Genomic DNA, 17,122 nt, shown 5'->3' with positions numbered 1-17,122 from the left:
GACCAGTAAAACATTTGTCATGGGAAACAAGTGTACTAATTAACTAGATTTTTACCTTTTCTGAAGAAAATATGAGAGATTCTTTCCTGTGCAAATCTTTGGACCAATACCAGGGGGTTGATATGCAATCTGAGTGAAATTTAGTGTGTTGATAGGGTCTTCTGGGTCCTTTCTGTTAAGCCTCATTCGCACTGCTATAGCTCGCAACTGACCAAAAATAACCTTACAACCTTACAATTGGACATCATATGTTGAACAATAACCAATAATTTTATTAATTATAAAATAAAGTTTTGTTGCACATTTGCAACCATTTTATTTGCATTACTTTCAAACTGGCATCTCTTATCATATTATTTTATTATCATAGTCATAAACACACTGGTTTGTAGCGCAAATAGTTTTACCATTTACTGGACTCCATTATTATTCTACTTATTGACCTATTGCGGCTAATGAATCGGACATTTAAAATAGCCTACTTCCACATTGAAAAATAAGATGGATATTATATTGAGATATAAACTCACAATTGCATGTTATAAAGTCAGAATTGCTTGATATAAAGTCGCAATTGTGTTATAAAGTCAGAATTGTGATTTTATATCTTGCCATTCTGACTTTATAACAGGCAATTGCGAGTTTATATCTCACAATTCTGAGAAAAGAAGTCAGTTGCGAGATATAAACTCGTAATTGCGAGAAAAATGTCGAAATTGCGTGAAAAGTCAGAATTGCAAGATATAAACTTGCAATTGAGAGAAAGTGTATATCTCGCAATTCTGACTTCATAACTTGCAAATTTATATCTTGCAATTGTAAGGAAAAAAAGTCAGAATTGTGAGATAAAAATTCAGTTATCTTTTACATTATTTTATTACGTAGTGGAAACAAGCTTCCATAGGATACAAACACTTTCACCTCCTGAATATTAAAGTGTTAGTTCACCCAAAAATGAAAATTCTGTCATTCATTACTCACCCTCATGTCGTTCCACACCCATAAGACCTTCGTTCAGCTTCAGAACACAAATTAATATATTTTAGTTGAAATCCGATGGCTCCGTGAGGCTTCCATAGGGAGCAATGACATTTCCTCTCTCAAAATCCATAAAGGTACTAAAAACATATTTAAATCAGTTCATGTGAGTACAGTGGTTCAATATTAATATTATAAAGCGACGAGAATATTTTTGGTGCGCCAAAAAAAAACAAAAAACGCCTTATTTAGTGATGGCCGATTTCAAAACACTGCTTCAGGAAGCTTCGGATCATAATTGAATCAGTGTATCGAATCATGATTCAGATCGTGTGTCAAACTGCCAAACGGCTGAAATCACGTGACTTTGGTGCTCCGATCAGCAGATTCGATACACTGATTCATTTATAATCCGATGCTTCCTGAAGCAGCTTTTTGAAATCGGCCATCACTAAATAAGTCGTTATTTTGTTTTTTTGGCGCACCAAAAATATTCTAGTTGCTTTATAATATTAATATTGAACCACTGTACTCACATGAACTGATTTAAATATGTTTTTAGTACCTTTATGGATCTTGAGAGAGGAAATGTCATTGCTCCCTATGGAGGCCTCACTGAGCCATCGGATTTCAACTAAAATATCTTAATTTGTGTTCTGAAGATCAACGAAGGTCTTACGGGTGTGGAACGGCATGAGGGTAAGTAATAAATGACAGGATTTTCATTCTTGGGTGAACTAACCCTTTAATTTTTAGTTGCAAGAAAACTGATTCTTAGTTGAAATGTTAAATGATATCTTGCTTTTACTAGCAGTACATCTCATCTGAGATCAAAACCATTGGCTAGTCTCATTGCCAACAGCAATTCAGTGCAATCTAATACATTTTTCACTACTTTCATACTTCACCAGGTGAAAACTGAGTGAGATCACCTAGAAAATGAACAGCACACCTCTTTTATGTCCGTAGCATAAGAGTTATGTGCTAAAGTTTTGTACTTTGTGGTTTGCTCATCCCTTACTTTAGCAGAGCAGACTGTGGATAGGTTAAAGTAAATAATTCTTGTCAGCAATATCAGCTTTGTGACGATACCTTCCTTGCATGGGCCGATGAAGTGTCAGGGCTTTGGGTCGTTCAGCTGATATGTGAGGCGATCAAGGCGACGAGAGCCTCTCAGAGTCCATTGAGTTTTCAATCAGCCCTGTCTTTTTTCAGTAGAATAACCTTTGTGCCTATGGAGGAAGTCTGTTATTTTGAATGGACTACACTCTGTCGCCATGGTTTGTAGCCTCTCTGTAATTTTTCCCCAAGGGTATGAATGTCACAGAGTTTTCTAAAGGTTAAGTGTATGGGTTTTTTTTTTTTTTTGTGCTACCTCAGATGGGAGACAGATAAGCATGCCTCAACTTCAGCTCTGGCAGGGTTTAAATATCACCTCAGTAAAAGAAAAACCCCTGGTGTGCTTCTCAGACAGGTTAATAATATAGAAAACATACCCATAAATGGCAGTCCTTCCTGAGCTATCTCTTCTCACGGGCCCAATTAAGTGATTTCCAGCCCTGTGTCCGATTTTGGCAGGACTTGACGGCGTCCAGCTGGTCTTGAAGCCTGCTACAGGTTTGGATGGCCGATGGAAACAGTCTGCCCTGGTATTATGATGTCCATCAACCTGGACTAGGTTCATTCTGGAGAAAAATCACACCCAATTTAGCGAGTAGCTTACCGCCAACCCAATGCAGGTCCTATAAACACGCGTACGTGCACACAAACAAGCAGTCGTGATTCAGAACAGAAGCCTTCATTAGCCTCATTACATGCAAGGCTTGCTTTGCTTTTGCCTGTGTCAGCTGCTCTGCATGTGTCCTCGAGCGGTGCTGCTTGTGTGGAGCTAATTTCCCCAAATTTGTGTACTGACCCAGAGCGTCAGAGCTTGGTCTTGTAGCTTGCTTAATTTTGTGGTGTCAGCATTGTTTCTCGACAGGTTGTGTAATGCAATGCATGTCGTCTGATTGGTTAAGATGCCTGCAGGGCGTAATCATCTGATTCCATATGTCCAAATAGTAAAACTGGAACCGGCGCAGAGTGTCATGGAAACCTAACGCAGCCAGGCTGATGGGAAAACCGGTGGAAATAAAGACTCTTTTGGCTAGCGGTTTAATATAAACATTGGCATTAAACATCGAGTCTTAAGTGCACTTTTTTTTTTGTACTTTTTTTTTGTTTTTTTGGCTTGGGCTGCATGATTTGGGAAAAAAGTGTTTTTTTTTTTTTTCTGATAAAAATTTACCATATATATATATATATATATATATATATATATATATATATATATATATATATATATATATATATATATATATATATATATATATATATATATAAATAAAATATGGTTCAATGACATGATGGGTCATTTTTTTGTCCAAAGGCCTTAATAGTAATAAAATATGATATGACATGCAAAGTATGTAAGATAGTACAACTAGATCTCTTTTATTGAATCCAAAAGTTTTAATTATATTTTGCTACATATAAAGTTATTTTAAAGATTTTGAAGTGTCAAAAGGTCATTTGGTTTAACCGTCCAAAGGCCAATACAGCCATTTCATTTGTGATTTAAAATATCTTAAAATGTAATAAATGTATATATTTTTTATTCTGGCATGATTTTATAACATCATATACCAACATAGTGCAAAATGGTATTAGAATTATGTGTAGATGACTAGAAGTCATTGCTTTATGAGAAAGAATGTCCAGAAAGATGAATTTTATTGATGTAGTATTGGAGTAATCAATGTAAAGGGACCATTTTGGACCGAGTCACGCGGTCACTATCATGTGACATCATTCAGACACCTGCAGAGGACCACATGGTCATGAAACAAAGTAACTAACTCTCTTTTAACTATTTGAAAAATTCATGTTTTCACTTGCTCATATGCATGTCCTGAAACATCAGGTCATTTGGTACAACCACTATAAAACATGGAAAATGTTGTAATATTTTAAAAACTTGTACTAAATATAATATGTTTAGTTGTCCTTTTGCTAGCTAGATATCAGCCTGTTAGCATTGTTTGAAAATATTGTCATTTGTTAGAACCAAAAATGTCATTTGGTAAAACCGAAATTTTGGTTAAACCGAATGACTGCATGGGCTTTATTAATAAAAAATAAATAAATAAATAAACAGTCTGGAACTCCGGATAGAGGGCTGATCCTGTGGAGAGAGACGCAACATTCAGTAGCAGCGGGCGACAATGGCGCTTGTTCATTTTAGTTAGGAAGCCAAGGGGAGGGGAAGATGAGTTAGAGACGTAGGTGTATGTTCTCTGTCATTCTCAATCTTCTTCGCCAGTTAGGATTCCTCCAGAGTTGGTGGAGTGAGAGAGAACAAATAGTTAGTTCCCCTTGCCCAGTGAGCTAGCAAGTCTCCCCCTACACTATCATCTTTGCTTTGATTTCTTTTTCTTCCACACTCGGGGAGCACTAAAGTTATGAGGCGATGTTATAGCGTGCTGCTCTAAGATAATGCACTTGTCGCCTGCTGCTCTCTATCGCACACATTTTGGTTTACTGAGAACATCAAAGACCCGTTGAGTTAAGAAGTGATGTGTTCAGGAACTTCAAATATTTGCAGAGTGCAAATTTAAAGTAATAGTTCACCAAAAACTCTAAATCAGAGTTGTTGAAATCTTGTGCACAAGAAATCATATTTTACTTGAGATCACAGTCCATATTGTATGGAAGCTTGTTTCCGCCATGGAATAAAACAATTTAAACATAATAATTGCAACCTTTTTTTTTTTGTTCTCATAACTGCGAGTTTATATCTCGCAATTCTGACTTCTTTTCTCAGAATTGTGACACCTAAACTGCAAATTATAAAGTCCAATTCTGAGGAAAGAAGACTTTTTTTTCTCAGAATTGTACATTTATATCTCGGATTTCTGATTTTATAACAATCAGTTGCGGGTTTATTTCACTCAATTCTGACTTTATAACTCACAATTGCGAGTTATAATGTCCAAAGAATTGCGAATTTATATCTTGCACGTCAGACTTTATAACACGCAATTGCAACGTTATATCACGCGATTCTGACTTTATTTCGCACAGTTCTCAGAAAAATGTCAGAACTGCGAGATGTAATAGTTCTGAACTGTGAGATAAAAAGTCACAGTTACTTTTTTTATTTTTTAATAAGTGGTGGAAACAGGTTTCCACAGTATTTAATGTGATTAGCAGCCGATATTTGGCATTTTTAAATTATCTGTATTGTATTAAACTACCTTTATTTTGAAAGCGCAGGCAGTTTGACAGTCTTGATTCATTAAATGATCAGGCTCATGAGAGTCATTTGATTTTTGCTGTTTTTTGTGTGTGTTAACTGTTCCTTTAAATATTCAATTGTGAAAATGAGACCATCTTCATTATCTCTGCTGGCAGGGCCGTGCACAGACCTTTTGAGGGGCATGTGCTAAAAATGAAAAAGGGCACCCCACCAAAAACAATAAACAATAATAATTTTTAATCGATTGACAGCCCTAATAAATATATATATATACAGGGTTTCAGGGCTTCTTTAAAACTAATTATACAGCAATCATCTGTGAGCCATGTGCTTGAAGATGTTTATGACTTCACTGTGATCCAATGGGATGTCACTCTCAACACACATTAATACAAACATTCTGCATGATAAAATATAAAGAAGCACAGTGACCTGATGATTCTGTAATGTTTTTAGTTTGTACATTTACTGTAGTAAAACCATGTTTATACATGTGAAGACAAGCGGGCAGTATACAATACTAGATTAAAAAAATTATCTAGCGAGCAAATACATATTAACGTTGTAAACATTAACCATACTGTGTGACCATATATAATGTGATTAACGTTAAATATTAATGAATTAAGTGTATCGGCAGATAGCCATCATAAATCAAAGAAGAAATTACTTCAAACTCAAATGCAGTTACGCCGGGTTTTTGACCAGCGAATGTGTGCAATTAAAACGACATCATCACATTAGGCTACGTCATCATTAGGTTATGAGCGCTCAGTTTTTCGTGTTGTAAAATACATTTGGCCAAAATCTCAATTTATAAAATATGTAATACTACTGTACTGTATGCACAGGCAATTTAAGGCTATTTGTGCTATTTGCACACACATTTTGTAGTATTACTTTTTCTTAAAAATACTGTATCACCATGACTGGCAGCAGTTTTCATCTTTTAAATCACCATACTGCACCTTCCTTTATGGAGGTCAAAGAGTCTCTTTCATTAGATTCTTTCTTTTGGCTTTTCAAGAATAACATGACTGCGGTTTGAATTTGTAGCTTTTAAATTGATTGGCCTCTCAAACACTTCTACAACCAATTACCCAGAGCAGTGGCCTTCAGTGGGAGCTGGAGCACCTCTCACCTGCTCTGCAGATAAGCTTCAGAGATGAGCGGCACATGCAGTGGGTTGAAATAAAAGGTAGAATCACTCTGAAGAGTTAGCCACTTATCCACAGGAGGGATGCTGCCGAAGGGTTGTCTGCTTGAGATGGTCAGTGCCACAGTGGGGAATCTCAGCAAATGAAAAGCTGTCTGGCATGAACAGTCATTTGTTTTTATTTCTCCCAGGGGTCCCACATTCATCCTGCTTTCTGCTTACCAAATAACAGAAAATGCAACTCATGCACATTTTGTTCTTTAAAAAGCCTTTTTTTTTTTTTCAGTGACACTCGGATCATGTCCATTCAAACATTTTATTTTATTTTATTTTATTTTCATACTTAAAATAAAAATAAAATTTAATTTAAAAATAAAATTTAAAATATAGTGCATGACACCCCTGCATACTTCTGCATCATCACTGTGCTGTTTAATTGTTTTTCTGTAATAGTCTGGAAAATCACAAGTACACCAAGACCGAAGAACTCCAAAGAGAGATCACATGCTATGGAGCATTTTTGTTCTCATTTATCTTCTGGTATTCTTAATTTGGCTGACCACCAATTCAACTGACCAACCACATGGACCCACTATGAGATCATCTGCTGCTTTGGGTCTGGTGTGGTCAGTAATGAGCTTAGAGATGGAGCTTGGGTCAGGGTGTTTGAATGTGTGCTGAACCGCCAGCTGCAGCTCCAGCACTGAGTCCAGAGGTGAAAGATTACATAAGCTTCTTTCCTAGATGTTCCCACTGTGGAGAAACAGATGATGAGTATTTCTGTGCATTTCTTAAAAATTGTATAAGGCATATGATCAAATGCTGCAGTGAAGTCAACACTCATGTTCAGTTTGGAGTGTGAAGATCCTAAGGTCATTTTAATAGCTCAAAACAACAACAAAAAATATACCAGTTAGTAAGATTTCTTTTAAATGGATATTTATACTTTCTTGAGCATCAAATCAGCATGACACTAATGATGCTGAAAACTCTGCTTTGCCATGACAGGAATAAATTAAGAAACTGTCTGCTTTGTTATGGGGGGTTCCGTTTTGGCCGTACATTTACACGACAACGGTATTTTGGGGGCCTGAAAATGCAAACGTGCACGTTTTTGAAAACGATACCGTTATTGTCTCCATGTAAACTACAAAAACGTGAATTTGTGAAAACGGTGATGCCATGGCCATAATACTGCGTTTTTAGTCCTTTTTGTGGATCTGTGTGAATGCCAGGGATTGTTTTGACAAAATTGTCATCTGCACACAAAACTTTTAAAAAATGCAAAGGAAAATCTTTTCTGTTTTTAGTACACTGTTGTGAATCTAAAGGTGCTAAATAGGATCTTTTCGTCGAATGAGAAACCAAAGACTGTTAGTGAGTTTTTAAAATGAGCGCATGCGTAAGAACAACCCCCCTCCTTCACAGCTCATTTCAAGGGAACGCCTCCCAAAACTTGTGCACGAGTATTGGAACACAAGTGTTTACGACCGGCATTCTCTGTGTCGTGTTAGAGGATTCATTATGTCGGACTCACCGCAGGTAACTCATAATCTGCAGTTGTTACTCCTGTCTCCTGACAAAAAACATTGCATGCAGCGCCTGTGGAGTGTGGAAAGTTACTGGAGCGCGCAGCCGTGCACGTCTCTCACAAGGAACGTCATGGCAGTGATTGACAAGCCAGAGGGCCAATCATTTATGCGATGATCGCGTAAACGATTGGCTGATGTTTTTAAGGCCCTACCTCGTGCACAGATGATTAATATTATTCCTTTCAGTGCACCTAATAAATAGTCTTTTATCAGTTAGTAAAGACAGTTTCAAGTAATATTGCAAAAATGTATAAAACAAAACATCCTTTTTAGCACCTTCAATGTAGAGAATGTATCTTTAAACTTTGTCTTGCTGAACTGCATCTATTAATTTTAATTATTGTGAGTCTTGAACAGTTACACACCTGAAACAGCCATTTTTTTTCTGTGGCGCCCAGGGAGTGATTAGGGGTTAGGTGCCTCACTCAAGGGCACCTTAATGAGAGTGGAAGCGAGCACTGTTCATTCATTCTCCCCACTGTTCATTCTCTAACCATTATGCTACAACTGTCCCCCTAGTTTTATTGCTGGAAAATAAGTCCAAGAAGACTCAATAAAAACTCATTAACAAGTTTTATTTTCCCTAATTGCAGTTTGAGAAAATTCTTGGCATTTTTGCCAAAACAAAATGCGACAGTGATCAGGTTATGAGACACATTTAGATGCTCTCAGAAGATCTAAACTCTGCACTCTCTCGTTCCTTCTTATCTCTTTCTTATCCATCGTGCCACCTTCATCCCAACTATAGTTCCACCTCATCTGAACCACCAATGGTTGAGCATGACATGAACTGACTGCTCAGGCCACCCGTGTTAAAATTTCAGGGCTTTTAATCCCAGGTCGTCCCGCCTCTCCACTTAGAGGTGAATACAGGCAGACACTCCTCCACAGTGCCCAGGAGGATGTTGGGATTGTTGCTCCCTTTATGTATGATGTAGTTCCACTCTGTGAATCTGGATGGGTGGACTTTATGTCATCCTACTTTACACAGTCTGAGATCACAGCTAAAAATAATAGAGCCATTCCTTCGCTCCCCCCTGGGGTAGCGCATGCTCTTCAGTCTGGTTTTAACCAGAGTTTGAAGTTGTTTTGCACAAAAATACTGAAGTTCTTATTGAGGACAGTCAAAATTCACATTTTTTGTTCCTATCATTATTAATCTCAAACAATAGCAATGTCATGTTACTTTTAAGGCCTTTGACATGAAGAGAAGGCACACCGTGCCTCGCATTCGTACACTTGTACGAATTTGTGTTGCAAATTATTTAGTCTGTTAGCAGGGGTTTCTTGGAAAAAGAAAAAAAAAAAGCCTGCAATTTGCAGAAGTTCCTGATCTTTTTGGAAGCTTTAAGGAAGTGATGCTTTCATGTCCTCCAACTCTCCAAATGAATGTACGGGTATGCATGAGCAAGCATGCTGTGACCTGACAGGATGACGGCCGCTTTGCTTGCGTCTCTCATCTTGTCCCATTCTTGCTCTCTCTCTTTGCCATGCACAAGCGTACACTCTCGTTTCCATTTTCCTTGTGCTGTAAGACCGAAATTTTTAGTCTCGCCTTGGTCTGTCCTAATGCTTGGTGCCTTGAGAACCGAGGGTTGTATTCATTTATTCATTTCGCCACCTGTATCGAGGGATGCGCTCGCAGGATGCGTCATCAACCAACCTGGACTGTCGCCAGTGGAATGAAGCAGGCTGACTTGTTGATCTCTTAAGAACTTTTCTAATGGTTTTAAACTTTTGGTTTGCGGCATCTTTAATATAGAGTGCATAAGTGCCCTGGGGTTTTTTCTTTGAATAGCGAAGGATAAAGTAAAATGTTGGACCATCATCAGCACTTTTAGTACACCCACTGCCTCAGAAACTACCGGTGCACTCATCCGAACAACATCTTGCTTCCCTGCGCTCGAATGTGTGTGTGCGTATGAGCAGTTTTGTGTGGACGTTTCCACGTGCTGGGATACAGGGCTGAAATATGCAGAAAACAGATGCTGGACAGCTGTGGAGGTTGAAGATCTCTGGCACTGCTAGTCTTGGGTTCCAGTGAGTGAGGTGGATTTCAGACGACCCCTGGGTGTTGTAGAGCATATTTACCCTATGGCATTCCTTTGTGGTGTCAGCAGAGCTTTCCGCAGTGACGTCGGTGAGTACCGCCAGGGATGGTGACATTGGGAGAATGAGCGATTGGATGCTGAAAATAGGCTTTGGCTAATTCGGTTAATTAATATCCTGCTGTGTGGCTTTGTTTTCTCTAAACTGCTAAATCTGTCAGAATAGGGATGAATTTTTGGTGTGAAAATTGCATGTTAAATGTGGAAATTGTGTTATCTTGCAAGCTACTTTTTCTAAACCACCCAAATTTGTATTTTTATCATTATTTCCTGAAGGTCTTTGAATCGTAAACGAATGCATTTTCAGTCATTCAGCCATCCTGTCAGGCCTGAATGTCATCTGCATAATAATGTATGAAGGATACAAGAGACATGGCTGAAACAGCTGATTGGAACTTGGTTAGCTGAGCTTTTGTGATATTTGATTGGATCCTCGCTAGACTTCTCACATTTGGCCCTGGTCTGTCATGCTGTGTGTATCTTGTATATGGCAAAAGAAGCTAGATTTTTATGTTTTTCTTAATATGTGAGTGGTGCTTAACTGTTTAAAAGTCATAATGCATCGTTATGCTGTTGCTATGGAGTTCTGAGTGGTTTACACTGTTCTGCATCTTTTTTCTTGCCCATTTTAGTGTCCACCAGGCAAAATATCTGACTCTGATCTGAAAAGTCTGATCTTAGAAAAATAATAGCACAATAATTTTGTTTCTGCTCTTTTGTTTGTTGTACATTATTTTTTCATCATGCTTTATGCTTTATAGCCTCCGACCTTGAGTTTGTAATGGAGTTTACGATAAGGTTTCATTTGTTAACATTATTTAATGCAATAAGAAACAGGAACTAACAATGAACAATATTCTTACAGCATTTATTACTCTTTGTTAATGCTAGTTGATGATAATTTTCATGTTCGTTCACAGTGCATTAACTAATGTTAACTTTTTGCCTTAACTTTTTAAGTACAATCAACTTGGATGTTTAAGTCATTTCAACTTGAATTACATTAAAATGACTTTAAAAAATGAGTTGAAAAGTGCTTAACTTATTTTGATGAGTTAAAGCAATGTAAAAACATGTTGTCATAACTTACTGATCATATATATATATATATATATATTTTTTATTTTTTTTTTTTACAACTTTTGATCATAATAATGTAATTTATAATGTATTATCTAGGTTGAAATTAACATTTACTAGGGCTGGGCGATATATTGCATGCGATTGTCACGCGCATTTCGTCAGTAAAGCCGGTTCCCTGATTACCTTTACATTTGAAAGCAGGTGATGGCTATTTAGCGGCAATCAGTGAACTGGCTTTACTGACGAAATGCGCGTGACAATCGCATGCGATATATCGATATAAGATTAATAAATGCTTTAGAAGTATTGTTCAATGTTAGTTAATGTTAACTAATGTAGTTAAATAATGTTAACAAATGGTAACGAACCATATTGTAAAGTGTTACCAAAGCTTCTAATTCTTAAAATAATAATTTTAGTAGTTATATGATATACAAATGTCACACTTTGTATAATATTTAGAATCCGCAACTTACTTAAGCATTACAGCATTTATTTAATATTAAATAAACTATTAATTTTGGTGTTTTATTTATTTTAGATTTTCAATCATTTATTTGTTATTTTTTCATTTCTAATTTAATCATGTTTTTTTTATTTTTTTATTATAAGTTCTGAATAATCTTGAATATTTAATTTTGTGTCATAATATTTTACTTTTATCTATTTTCCCCTGCTTTTTATTAGATTTTGATTCCGAGATTTTTCATTGTGGTCTTGGGCTTTTGGACCCTTCTGTATCTTTGTTTAGCAGGAATGCGCTAATTATTTAATTTAATTTGCATCAAGATCTGGTACTTGAGGGGGAATACATATGTTCTACATTTGTCCAACTGTGACTGTGACAAACATCTGTCATCTGTGGAATGGAAGATATGTGTTTTGCCAAAGAGGAAGGGTACAAAGGCTTGTGTTCCTGGTGGTCTACATTCAGTTCCTCACTGCACATGCGTCTTGTCCTATGATTGCTGTGCCGCCTGATTTCACTGTGTGTGTGATCTGCACATCACAAGCACTGAGGCTTTAATTTGGAGGGCTGTGTTTTGTGTGATGGTGTAACCTAGACAGGCAAGAGCCACTTTGTACTAACACCTTCAGCTCGGATGCCAAGATGAGTCTCTCTCTCTCGCTCTTATTCATTTTGTCTCTCTCCATCTCTGTAACCCAGATTCAGGAAAAGAGGCAAAATCTTTGAGATCCAACAGCTTTTGAACACCACACATTTCGCTGACACTGAGATTGATTTATATCTCAGTCTCAATAATTTGTGCTAGACACTGACAAAACACAGAAAAGGTGAAATTTAGTTGGATTGCTTGGTCCGAACCAGAATTTTATCCCACCGTGTATTTTATTCAGTTTTCTAACAACACTTTACACTCTGACCTGACTTTACACTCCTGACACTCTGACCACATAACTCTGACCTTACTATGAAATGACACATTTTTCCTGGTGATGTATGCCAGACATTTAGTCCACTTAAACTCTGCCTCTGCAACAGTGTTATTGTAGTATTATTTATATACTATTTATAATATTTAATACTATTTTTAATTGGTTTTAAATGTTATAGTTTCAGATTTCATTTTTTAATTTCATTTTAATTTAGTATATATACTCACCCTCATATATATATATATATATATAATATATATATAATATATATATATATATATATATATATATATATATATATATAATATATATATAATATATATAGTTTTTACTATTATTATTATTATTTATGTTTTAATTTTATTATTATTATAATTATTATATTACAATGAATAAAAGCAGCAGCATCTACTCATTCACAGTAAAACGCTCTGATGAAGGAGCGAAGCCTTGGGCTACTGTATGGAAAACACCCACATGCTGTTTCATACGTCTGCCTAGTATACGTCCATGAAATGCTTTTGAAACTTTCAAATGTAGGAGCATTTTGCATATCGCTGATGGATTATTCTTTTTTTCACCACATGAAAACAAATAAATCTGCTCCCACACTCTCGCCAGTGTTGATTTTCCGAAATAGCACTATAAGCACGTTTGAAACCGATGATCAGATTAAAGATAAAGGTAAACTTCATCCCATGATGCTTTTAGCTCTGAACCTGTGGTAAATTCAGAGAAATCTGATTCCTGGATGTGCCGATAACCCATTTAATGACCTCTCTGTTGGTCAGGTCGTCACTTGCATCACTAAAAGACTGAAACATCTGACGGTCTGTGTGAGGAGGCTGACGGTGATGTCTCCACATACCAGCTAGTTCATAGACACTGTGGGCTTACAGTTCTATGCATTTTAAATGAGTCTGTCTGCTCTGGTCTCTGGGGAGATACAAGCAGTCGGCTGTCGTCATAGTCAGCGAGCAGTGCCAGTCAATAGGCTCTTTTTTATGTAAGGACAGCAGATTGTATTAGAGGATGGTGGGTAGGTAAGCTCGATTGAATCTTAAATTCATTTCAGATCTATTGGCAATTTAAATGCCAGTGTCAATCGACTTGTTTATCAAAATAAAAACAAACTGCTGCATAGGTCCCCTTGGAAAAAAAAAAAAAAAAAAAACGTTTTGAGGAACAGATATATAAGACCATAGTGGTTATTGGTAGATATGAGATGTTTTGTTAATATCAGTCAGTATTTAGCAGATGATATTGGATGTTTAATTTTTGGATGCTAGTTTTGTCTATTGAATACTCTTGCTGTCATCAAGTGCTGAACAAATTTTATACTGTACAGTTTATACTTAAGAGTCTAAATTCATATAAGCATCACAGCTTTGAATGAACATTAAATAATTATTGATTTCAATTTATTATTATTGGTTCAATATTATTGGATAATTTATTATTATTATCATCATTTTGTGCCATAATGTTTCTTTTAATTTTTTTCCTGGTTTTGAATCTCTGATTTTTCACTGTCTCTGACTTTTGGACCTCTATTAAAAAGACCTTAAATAACTGTTTGTCTATCAGGAATAGGCTTTTATAATTTTATAATCTCCATGAGTAAAAACACTCTTTCATGCTTTAAATTTACATAGAACTGTGACTTTAGTGAAGAGCCCATTCATTCATTTAACAGTTTGGTGCATTTGATCTGACACAGAAATGCCCCAGGAGTTGCTGTTAACTGAATGAAGAAAATGGAGGAGGACTTATTTCTCATCCCTGTGGTCTTCAGAAGGTTCCTCTTAATTTTGACCTCCCCTCATTTCCATGAAATGACTTATTAATGAAGAGGGTATTTTTAAGACAGGCTGATTCAGAGCTTTTTCTGCCTTTGGTTTAGAAAAAGGCAGGAGTGGGATGTTGCTTTCATTTGGAGCTCTCTTGTGTTCACTGACTTGTGTCCAGCCCATTGACCACAGTAAAGTCAAACTGGCCATGACGGATGATCAAGAATAAATTGCCTATCAGACGCTTGCTCTAATCTCTAGCGAGACTGTCAAAAAAGCTCATGGAGCATAATATGAATGTCTCATTTATATAGTCTGTTTCTCCATTTAAAAGTAGTGTCGCTCTGTATACTATTAATATACATAACTATGTTTTCAGTGGTGTATAAAGACCTTAAATAATGAACCGTTATGTTTTTATTACCTTAAAATGAGCCATTTATATCTACATACACAGCGGGTCCCCTTACATGTTATGTCACCATTTTGCACTGCCATGTTTCTAAAGTAGCCCTAAACGGACAAACTGCTCTACAGAGCATGTTTGCTTGACTAGCTACTCTCTGCTGCCTCAGACGACAAAATATTTGTCCTGTGTTGGCCACCGTAGCTTCTCTATATTGCAATTAGCAACCTCATCGCTAGATGCCACTAAAATTTACACACGGCACCTTTAAATGTCAAATAGGGATGTCCCAATCATATCCCAATTGAGTGTTTTGTGCCTAAATTTTAACTGTGTGTGCCTTAGGTTATTATTTAAGACTTCATCTGCATATAATTACCATATCATATTGCAGTCAAGACATTAAAAGATATAATGGTGCATTAATACTAGAAAACTAATTATATAATCAGGCTTAAAGGGTTAGTTCACCCAAAAATGAAAATTATGTTATTAATGACTCACCCTCATGTCGTTCCAAACCCGTAAGACCTCCGTTCATCTTCAGAACACAGTTTAAGATATTTTAGATTTAGTCCGAGAGCGTTCTGTCCCTCCATTGAAAGTGTATGTACGGTATACTGTCCATGTCCAGAAAGGTAATAAAAACATCAAAGTAGTCCATGTGACATCAGTGGGTTAGTTAGTTTTTGAAGCATCGAAAATACATTTTGGTCCAAAAATAACAAAAACTACGACTTTATTCAGCATTGTCTTCTCTTCCGGTTCTGTTGTCAATCTGGGTTCACGACTCCGCAGTGACGCTGCTGACGTGTTATCTGGTGCGCCCGAGCTTCGTTTACAGTCTGAGGGAGACGCACGCTGTATTCAAGCTATTCTACATTGTTTGTATTTTGGTATTGCTATATTTTTTAAAATGGTGTGTAAGTGTGCATGTCGCGGATGTCCTAATCGCCAAAAACAACGAAAAGATTCAATGGAATCGATTCAATGGAATCAATTCAGTGGAATCAAATCAATGGAAAGTTGTAGTTTTTGTTATTTTTGGACCAAAATGTATTTTCAATGCTTCAAAAACTTCTAACTAACCCACTGATGTCACATGGACTACTTTGATGATATTTTTATTACCTTTCTGGACATGGACAGTCTACCGTACATACATTTTTAATGGAGAGACAGAAAGCTCTCGGACTTGAATCTAAAATATCTTAAACTGTGTTCCGAAGATGAACAGAGGTCTTACGGGTTTGGAACGACATGAGGATGAGTCATTAATGACATAATTTTCATTTTTGTGTGAACTAACCCTTTAACTCTTTCCCTGCCAGCGTTTTCTAAAAAACAAAGTTGCCAGTCAGCACCATAAGTTTTTGGTCAAATTCACAACAATTCCAAGGCTATCAGAATATTTTGTTGTATTAATATGTAAACAGTGAACAAATCAAAAGAAAGAACAACAAGTTCTATTCGCTCCTTCTGGTTTATGCAGATCTTCTTCTTTGCTTGTTTTTGGATCCAGAGATGCTGTTCTATTTTAGAAAAGTGCCACCTACCGCATGAAAACCTGAATTGCATTAAAACTTGTCAATGGCAGGGTAAGAGTTACAGGGATAGTTCACCCAAAAATGAAAATTCGTTCATCATTTACTCGCCCTCAAGTAGTTCCAAACCTGTATGAATTTCTTTGTTCTGCTGAACACAAAGAAATATATTTGAAAGAATGTCAGTAACCAAACAGATCTCGCCCCCCATTTACTATCAGAGTAGGAAAAATAAATACCATAGGGGGCAAGATCTGTTTGGTTACTGACATTCTTTCAAATATATTTCTTTGTGTACAGCAGAACAAATAAATTCCTACAGGTTTGGAACTACTTGAGGGTGAGTAAATAATGAAAGTTAATTTTTGAGTGAACTCTCACTTTAATAACTGTAATATCTATCAGCTGCTTATGTTAACTTCTGATTTCAGTGCTACTTACTACATACTACTTAACTCCATACTAAACGTAATGCTGTAATATTTAGAGTTAGCAGTTAGTTCAGATCTCTAACCCTAGCAAGAGTGATAGTAGCCCATTTATGTTCATAAATGATTGGATACAGTATGTTTATAATTATCATCCTTTTCTCTCTGTATAAATTTCCATCTGCACACAACACGGCCTCTTGAGCATCTCCACGCATCTCCACATATGAGTCTCGCTGCGTTTTGCTACGGCAGTTAAAGTAAACAGTGCTCAGTGCGCCGTCCTGCTGTTCTTTAAGGGCTCCATTATGACGGGACTCCCACTGCTTTTGCTCAGGATTC

The 17,122-nt window shown here is 36.6% G+C and overlaps 1 protein-coding gene across 8 annotated transcripts in view; it reads left to right on the top strand.

Annotated features, from left to right (window-relative positions):
* grip1 (glutamate receptor interacting protein 1) overlaps positions 1–17,122 on the top strand; it is a 297,915-nt gene that overhangs the window by 181,159 nt on the left and 99,634 nt on the right. The gene's annotated exons all lie outside the window — the stretch shown is intronic.

Source organism: Chanodichthys erythropterus, chromosome 8 (assembly GCF_024489055.1).
Source record: "Chanodichthys erythropterus isolate Z2021 chromosome 8, ASM2448905v1, whole genome shotgun sequence".
NCBI classification, from domain to species: Eukaryota; Metazoa; Chordata; class Actinopteri; order Cypriniformes; family Xenocyprididae; genus Chanodichthys; species Chanodichthys erythropterus.
The sequence above is the reverse complement of the archived record's forward strand: the minus strand, read 5'-3'. Positions and strand labels throughout refer to the sequence as shown.